Genomic DNA, 8,941 nt, shown 5'->3' with positions numbered 1-8,941 from the left:
TGCAGTACAAGGTGGCTGTTATACATGCCAACGCCTGGGGGGGTGTTGTGAACTCTGTGTTCAGGCTCCCTCTTGTGGTCACTGGTGGTATGGTGTGACTTTTGCTTTGGGCTCCCCCTTGTGGCTTTGCCTGTTATCCTGCTGGTCTCTGGCTATCAGCTGGTTCGTTATCCTCTGGGAGGTTCCTATATAGCTCTGTTTTACTTCCACTTGTTGCCGGCTGTCGATGTAATCAGTGCTACTCAGATTCCTTCTGACTACCTTGCTCCCAGTCCATCCAGGATAAGCTAAGTTTTGTTTGCTCATTTTTTGATCAGCAGTGTTTATCATGTTTTCTGTTCCAGCTTGCTAAAATGTAATTCCCTCGCTTGCTGGTTGCTCTAGTGGGCTGAGTTTCTCCCCACACACCGTTAGTTGGTGTGTGGGTTCTTGAAATCTCAGGATGGATATTTTGTAAGGGTTTTTTATTGATCGCATAGACCCCTGCTCTATTTTCTGCTTTCTAGTACTAGTGGGCCTCTTTTGCTGAATCTGATTTCATCCCTATGTATGTGCCTTCTTCTTACTTCACCGTTAATATTTGTTGGGGGCTTCTATATCTTTGGGGATTATTTCTCTGGAGGCAAGCGAGGTCTTTCTTTCTCTTTAGGGGTAGCTAGTTCCTCAGGCTGGCTCGAGACGTCTAGGAATTTTTTAGGTACGTTCACGGCTACCTCTAGTTGTTTTGGATAGGTTCAGATTTGCGATCAGTCCAGTTACCATCTCCCTAGAGCTCGTCTTTAGTTTATCACTTGCTGATCTATTTGTGATCCTCAGCCACTAGGGATCATAACAGGGGGGGACAGGTTCCCTTCAATTTCAGTTCTTGTGTCTGCATGGCGTTTGCAGGACACGATGCCGGCTACACAGCAGGGGAACATCTGGCGTTACTGAACCCCACTGACACATTGGCGGGTGTTTTTCTCTGTGCAGCTAGCACTTCCGGGCACCAACTGGCGGTGTTAGAGCCCAGGGACAGCAGGAGGAGAGGGAGCAGAGTGTAGGCCGAAGCCTAATTGAACCAATTTTAAAGGTAACCTTTAACCCCCCCTCAGGTGTTACAAACTAGAAGAGCCACACCTTCTGCAGCTGTAAAGCTGCACAAGTCAAAGGTTGCTCTTTAAGTTTTGAATCTTGCAGACGCTGAATGAAACACGTATAACATTTAGCCCCTTATACAGTCAAACTGTATTGGAGGCGTGACTTTCCTTCTTAATGAGACGCAGCACAGCTGTCAAAAATCCCACCTTGGTGCTGGGCACAGCCTCCTGAGCGTCGTTATTAGCTGTACAGGAGTCTGCGCTGCCGTGTTATCCCTTGGCCATGCTCTGTTAGCGCTGCCCGTCTTCTGACATCATTTCATGCCGGCGATGCCCATGAATCCCAGCCCCGCAGTGTCTTTTCCTTAATTCACACTGTGGGGCTGGGATTCATGGCCTTGCGCAGTACATATGTTCGCCTCTCGCTCGGGTCCTTACACCTGCTTCAGACTGTGCGGCGTCAGCTGATCCCTTATCGCATGCCACGGCCATGAAGCCGCACAGTCTGAAGAAGGCGGAAGGAGATGAGTGACAGGCGAACATATGCACTGCTCATGCCCATCAATCACACCCTTGCAGTCAAAATAAATAAGACACCAAGGGGCGTTGTGTCGGGCAGGGAGGCCGCAGAGGCGCAGCCAGCCAACCAATGATGTCAGAAGACGGGCAGCGCTACCAAGGGGGCTGCTGCGTGTCATTACAAAGGAAAGTCACACCTCAGGGATGGTTTAATGGTCTCAGAGGACACATTTTATACGTGTTGAGTTCGACGTGTGCAAGGACAATAACTGAATGAGCCACCTTGTACAAATGCAGCATTACAGCTGTACAAGGTGGCTGTTATACATACAAACACTTGGGGGGGGACAGGTTCCCTTCAATTTCAGTTCTTGTGTCTGCGTGGCTTTTGCAGGACACGTTGCCGGCTACACAGCAGGGGAACAGCTTGCGTTACTGAACCCCACTGACACATTGGCGTGTTGTGAATTCTGTTTGTGGGCTCCCCCGGTGGTGTTTTATGGTAGTGCCACTTATTTGCCTTCTTCTATCCTTGATCACCTGTTGACACCCATTAGGGGAGTTTCCTATTTAAGGCTGCTTGGCTGCTGGTCTGATGCCGGCCAACAATGTATCAGTAGCATTCTGTTGCATTCTCCTGCCTCAAGATCCTGTTCAGCTAAGTTGAATTTTGTTTCTAGTTTATTCTATTTTTGTCCAGCTATTTGCAATGTGACTCTCTGTAGCTGGAAGCTCTCGTGGACTGGAATTGCCACTCCAGTGGCATGAGTTGTCACTGGAGTTTTAAAGTAATTTCAGGATGGTGTTTTTGAGTAGTGTTTTGAAGTTGACCGTGAAGTGACTCTTTCCTGTACTTCTGCTATCTAGTAAGCGGACCTCACTGTGCTAAATCTGCTGTTCATCCTACGTATGTCTTTTCCTCTTGACTCACCGTCAATATCTGTGGGGGGCTGCTATCTCCTTTTGGGGTTCATCTCTGGAGGTAAGGCAGGCCTGTATATTCCTCTGATAGGGGTAGTTAGATCTCCGGCTGGCGCGTGGTGTCTAGGGCATCGTAGGAAACACTCCCCGGCTACTTCCAGTGTCGTGTCAGGTTCAGGTCACGGTCACTTTAGTTCCCATCACCCGAGAGCTAGTCCGTTGTTATTTTGATTTCCCTGCCATTGGGAAAATCATAACAGTTTGGCCGGCCACATGTGTTAAAACTATGCACTAAAGCAGGAAAGGATATGAAAAGGTTTTTTTTCCTTCTGTGTTTGGAAAGTGCACCTTAGTGCTTATTTGTACTCCTTGCTTAAACTGCAGTCTTCAACCTTTTTTTTTTTTCCTCTCCTCTTAATCTCTGAATGGCTTTGGTTACACCTGTTTGAATCATGGATCCACAGAGTTTGGTTGCAGGTCTGAATAACCTGGCTACAAAGGTCCAGAACTTACAAGATTTTGTTATACGTGCTCCAATGTCTGAACCTAAGATCCCTATGCCTGAATTTTTTACCGGAGACAGATCCCGTTTTTTGAATTTCAGAGAGAATTGTAAATTGTTTTTGTCTCTGAAATCTCACTCTGCTGGTGATCCTGCGCAACAGGTTAAAATTGTTATTTCTCTATTGCGGGGTGACCCACAAAGTTGGGCATTTGCATTGTCGCCAGGGGATCCTGCGTTATTAAATGTAGATGCGTTTTTTCTGGCTTTGGGGTTGCTTTATGAAGAACCTAATTTAGAGATTTTGGCTGAGAAAGCCTTGATAGCTCTTTCTCAAGGGCAAGATGAAGCTGAGATATACTGCCAAAAATTTCGTAAATGGTCGGTGCTTACTAAATGGAATGAGTGCGCTCTAGCAGCTAATTTCAGAGAAGGTCTCTCTGATGCCGTGAAGGATGTCATGGTGGGGTTCCCTGTGCCTACAGGTCTGAATGATGCCATGAAATTGGCTATCCAGATTGATCGGCGTTTACGGGAGCGCAAATCTGTGCACCATATGGCGGTATCTTCTGAGCAAAAACCTGTGCACCATATGGCGGTATCTTCTGAGCAAAAACCTGTGCATCATTTGGCGGTGACCTCTGAAAAGGCACCAGAGCATATGCAATGCGATAGTGTATTGTCTAGAGGCGAACGACAGAATTACAGGCGCAAAAATGGGTTGTGCTTCTATTGTGGAGATCCAGCTCATGTTATATCAGCATGCTCTAAACGCATAAAGAAGGTTGATAAAAAGGTTGATAAATCTTTTTCTATGGGTACCTTGCAGTCTAAATTTCTTTTGTCCGTGACATTGATTTGTACTTTATCATCTGTTACTGTGGATGCTTATGTGGATTCTGGCGCCGCTCTGAGTCTCATGGATTGGTCCTTTGCCAAGCGTTGTGGGTTTGATTTAGAGCCTCTGGAGGTTTCTATTCCCTTAAAGGGTATTGATTCTACACCTTTGTGTCATGATCTCTGCAGGCAGAGATCATAGCAAGCCTATAGAGGGACAAGCTCTCGGAAGATGGAACTATACTGACCATGAACTAAGCCTGCCGCGCAACTAGAAATAGCCAGGTAGCATTTCCTATTTATCACTAGATGCCCAGCTCTGGCCTAAGACCTAAATAGCTAGCAGAGGGAAATATAAGACCTGGCTCACCTCTAGAGAAATATTCCAAAGAAGACAGTAGCCCCCCACATATAATGACGGTGAGTTCAGATGAAACAACAAACGTAGCAGGAAAATAGTCTTAGCAAATTTGAGGTCCGCTTACTAGATAGCAGAAGACAGATAGTATACTTTCATGGTCAGCAGAAAAACACTAACAAAACACCATCCAGAGATTACCTTAAACTCTGGCATTAACTCATAACGCCAGAGTAGCAATCCCTGATCAACGAGAGCTTTCCAGACACAGTAACAAAACTTCAGCTGTGAACTGGAACAAATAGGCAAAACAAAACATGGACAAAAGTCCAACTTATCTAGTAGTTGTCTAGAAGCAGGAACAAGCACTGAGAGGCATCAGATAACATTGTTGACCGGCAAGAAACCACCAGAGAAATGAGCTTAAATAGCGACACCCACTACTGATGGAACCAGGTGAAACAGGAAAGAGGATGACAAGTCCAATTCCACAAGCGGCCACCGGGGGAGCCCAGAATCCAAATTCACAACAGTACCCCCCCCTCAAGGAGGGGGCACCGAACCCTCACCAGATCCACCAGGGCGACCAGGATGAGCCCTATGGAAGGCACGAACAAGATCAGAAGCATGAACATCAGATGCATTGACCCAAGAATTATCCTCCTGGCCGTAACCCTTCCAGTTGACCAGATACTGGAGTTTCCGTCTGGAAACACGAGAGTCCAAAATTTTCTCCACAACGTACTCCAACTCACCCTCAACCAACACCGGAGCAGGAGGCTCAACTGAAGGTACAACAGGTACCTCATACCTGCGCAATAACGACCGATGAAAAACGTTATGAATGGAAAAGGACGCAGGGAGGTCCAAACGGAAAGAAACAGGATTAAGAATCTCCAATATTCTATAAGGGCCGATGAACCGAGGTTTAAACTTAGGAGAAGAGACCCTCATAGGGACAAAACGAGAAGACAACCACACTAAATCTCCAACACAAAGCCGAGAACCAACACGACGATGACGGTTGGCAAAACGCTGAGTCTTCTCCTGGGACAACTTCAAATTGTCCATAACCTGCCCCCAGATGTGATGCAATCTCTCCACCACCGCATCCACTCCAGGACAATCCGAGGATTCCACCTGACCGGAGGAAAATCGAGGGTGAAACCCCGAATTACAGAAAAACGGGGACACCAAGGTGGAAGAACTGGCCCGATTATTGAGGGCGAACTCTGCCAATGGCAAAAAAGCAACCCAATCATCCTGGTCAGCAGAGACAAAACACCTCAGATATGTCTCAAGGGTCTGATTAGTCCGCTCGGTCTGGCCATTAGTCTGAGGGTGAAAAGCAGATGAAAAAGACAAATCTATGCCCATCCTAGCACAGAATGCCCGCCAAAATCTAGACACAAATTGGGTACCTCTGTCAGAAACAATATTCTCAGGAATACCGTGCAATCGGACAACATTCTGAAAAAACAGAGGAACCAACTCAGAAGAAGAAGGCAACTTGGGCAGAGGAACCAAATGGACCATTTTAGAGAAACGGTCACAGACCACCCAGATGACAGACATCTTCTGGGAAACAGGCAGATCTGAAATAAAATCCATCGAGATGTGTGTCCAAGGCCTCTTAGGAATAGGCAAGGGCAACAGCAGTCCGCTAGCCCGAGAACTACAAGACTTGGCCCGAGCACAAACGTCACATGACTGCACAAAGACTCGCACATCTCGTGACAGGGAAGGCCACCAGAAGGATCTTGCCACCAAATCCCTGGTACCAAAAATTCCGGGATGACCTGCCAATGCAGAAGAATGTACCTCAGAGATGACTCTGCTGGTCCAATCATCCGGAACAAACAGTCTATCAGGCGGACAACGATCCGGTCTATCCGCCTGAAACTCTTGCAAGGACCGCCGCAGATCAGGAGAAACGGCCGACAAAATTACTCCCTCCCTAAGGATACCTGTGGGTTCAGAATTACCAGGAGAGTCCGGGTCAAAACTCCTAGAAAGGGCATCAGCCTTAACATTCTTAGAACCCGGTAGGTATGACACCACAAAATTAAAGCGAGAAAAAAATAAAGACCAGCGCGCCTGTCTAGGATTCAGGCGTCTGGCAGTCTCAAGATAAATCAAATTTTTGTGGTCAGTCAATACCACCACCTGATGCCTAGCCCCCTCGAGCCAATGGCGCCATTCCTCAAACGCCCACTTCATGGCCAAAAGCTCCCGATTCCCAACATCATAATTCCGCTCTGCGGGCGAAAATTTGCGAGAAAAGAAGGCACAAGGCCTAATGACGGAGCAGTCGGAACCTTTCTGCGACAACACTGCCCCAGCTCCGATCTCCGAAGCGTCAACCTCAACCTGAAAAGGCAGATTCACATCAGGCTGACGCAACACAGGGGCAGAGGCAAAACGGCGCTTAAGCTCCTGAAAGGCCTCTACAGCATGAGGGGACCAATTAGCAACATCAGCGCCTTGTCTGGTCAAATCAGTCAGTGGTTTAACGACATCCGAAAAACCAGCAATAAATCGGCGGTAAAAGTTGGCAAAGCCCAAAAATCTCTGAAGACCCTTAAGAGAGGAGGGCTGAGTCCAGTCACAAATAGCTTGCACCTTGACGGGATCCATCTCAATGGAAGAGGGAGAAAAAATATACCCCAAAAAGGAAATTTTCTGGACCCCAAAAACGCACTTAGACCCCTTCACACATAAAGAATTAGACCGCAGAACCTGAAAAACTCTCCTGACCTGCTGGACATGAGAGTCCCAGTCATCAGAAAAAATCAGAATATCATCCAGATATATTATCATAAATTTATCCAGAAAATCGCGGAAAATATCATGCATAAAAGACTGGAAAACTGAAGGGGCATTAGAAAGACCAAAAGGCATGACCAAATACTCAAAGTGGCCCTCGGGCGTATTAAATGCGGTCTTCCACTCATCCCCCTGCCTGATCCGCACCAAATTATACGCCCCACGAAGATCAATTTTAGAGAACCACTTAGCACCCTCTATACGAGCAAACAAGTCAGTAAGCAATGGCAATGGGTATTGATACCTAACAGTGATCTTATTCAGAAGCCGATAATCAATACATGGTCTCAAAGAGCCGTCTTTTTTTGAGACAAAGAAAAACCCAGCTCCCAAGGGAGAAGAAGATGGACGAATATGTCCCTTTTCCAAAGACTCCTTTATATATTCCCGCATAGCAGCATGTTCCGGCACAGACAAATTAAACAAACGACCCTTTGGATATTTACAACCCGGTATCAAATCTATGGCACAATCGCACTCACGGTGCGGAGGTAACGACCCAAGCTTGGGTTCGTCAAAGACGTCTTGATAATCAGAGAGGAACTCAGGGACTTCAGAGGGAATGGACGACGAAATAGAAACCAAAGGTACGTCCCCATGAATACCCTTACATCCCCAGCTCAACACAGACACCGCTCTCCAGTCCAAGACTGGGTTGTGAGACTGCAACCATGGCAATCCCAGTACCAAATCGTCATGTAAATTATACAGCACCAGGAAACGAATAATCTCCTGGTGATCCGGATTGATACGCATGGTTACTTGTGTCCAGTATTGTGGTTTATTATTAGCCAATGGGGTGGAGTCAATCCCCTTCAGAGGAATAAGAGTCTCCAAAGGCTCTAAATCAAAACCACAACGATTGGCAAAGGACCAATCCATAAGACTCAGAGCGGCGCCAGAGTCAACATAGGCGTCCGTGGCAATGGATGACAAAGAACAAATCAGGGTTACAGACAAAATAAACTTAGACTGAATGGTGCCAATGGAAACAGACTTATCAAGCTTCTTTGTACGCCTAGAGCATGCTGATATAACATGAGTAGAATCCCCACAATAGAAACACAATCCATTCTTCCGTCTAAAATTCTGTCGCTCGCTCCTGGACAGAATTCTATCACACTGCATACTTTCTGGCGTCTTTTCCATAGACACCGCCAGATGGTGCACCGGTTTGCGCTCCCGCAGACGCCTATCAATCTGAATAGCCATTGTCATGGACTCATTCAGACCTGCAGGCAAAGGGAACCCCACCATAACATCCTTAACGGCATCAGAGAGACCTTCTCTGAAAGTTGCCGCCAAGGCGCACTCATTCCACTGAGTAAGCACAGACCATTTACGGAATTTTTGGCAGAAAACTTCAGCTTCGTCTTGCCCCTGAGATAGTGCCATCAAAGTTTTTTCTGCCTGAAGTTCCAAATGAGGTTCCTCATAAAGCAAGCCCAAGGCCAGAAAAAACGCATCCACATCGCGTAACGCAGGATCCCCTGCTGGCAATGAGAAGGCCCAATCTTGAGGGTCACCCCTGAGCAAGGAAATCACAATCCTAACCTGCTGAGCAGGGTCTCCAGCTGAACGAGACTTCAGGGACAAATAAAGCTTACAATTATTTCGGAAATTCTGGAAGCTAGCTCTATTCCCTGTGAAGAACTCCGGCAAAGGAATTCTCGGCTCAGATACCGGAGCATGTACCACAAAATCTTGTAAATTTTGTACTTTCGTGATGAGATTATTCAAACCCGCAGTTACACTCTGGAGATCCATTATTGTCAGGTGCACACAGAGCATACAGAGATTAGGAGGAGAGAGAGAAAAAAGACTGCAGCAAGGCAGACTGGAGGAAAAAAAAAAAAAAAAAATTCCAGCAGACTTCTTATAACTCTCCTTTCTCAACCT

Source organism: Ranitomeya variabilis, chromosome 2 (assembly GCF_051348905.1).
Source record: "Ranitomeya variabilis isolate aRanVar5 chromosome 2, aRanVar5.hap1, whole genome shotgun sequence".
Taxonomy (NCBI): domain Eukaryota; kingdom Metazoa; phylum Chordata; class Amphibia; order Anura; family Dendrobatidae; genus Ranitomeya; species Ranitomeya variabilis.
The sequence above is the reverse complement of the archived record's forward strand: the minus strand, read 5'-3'. Positions refer to the sequence as shown.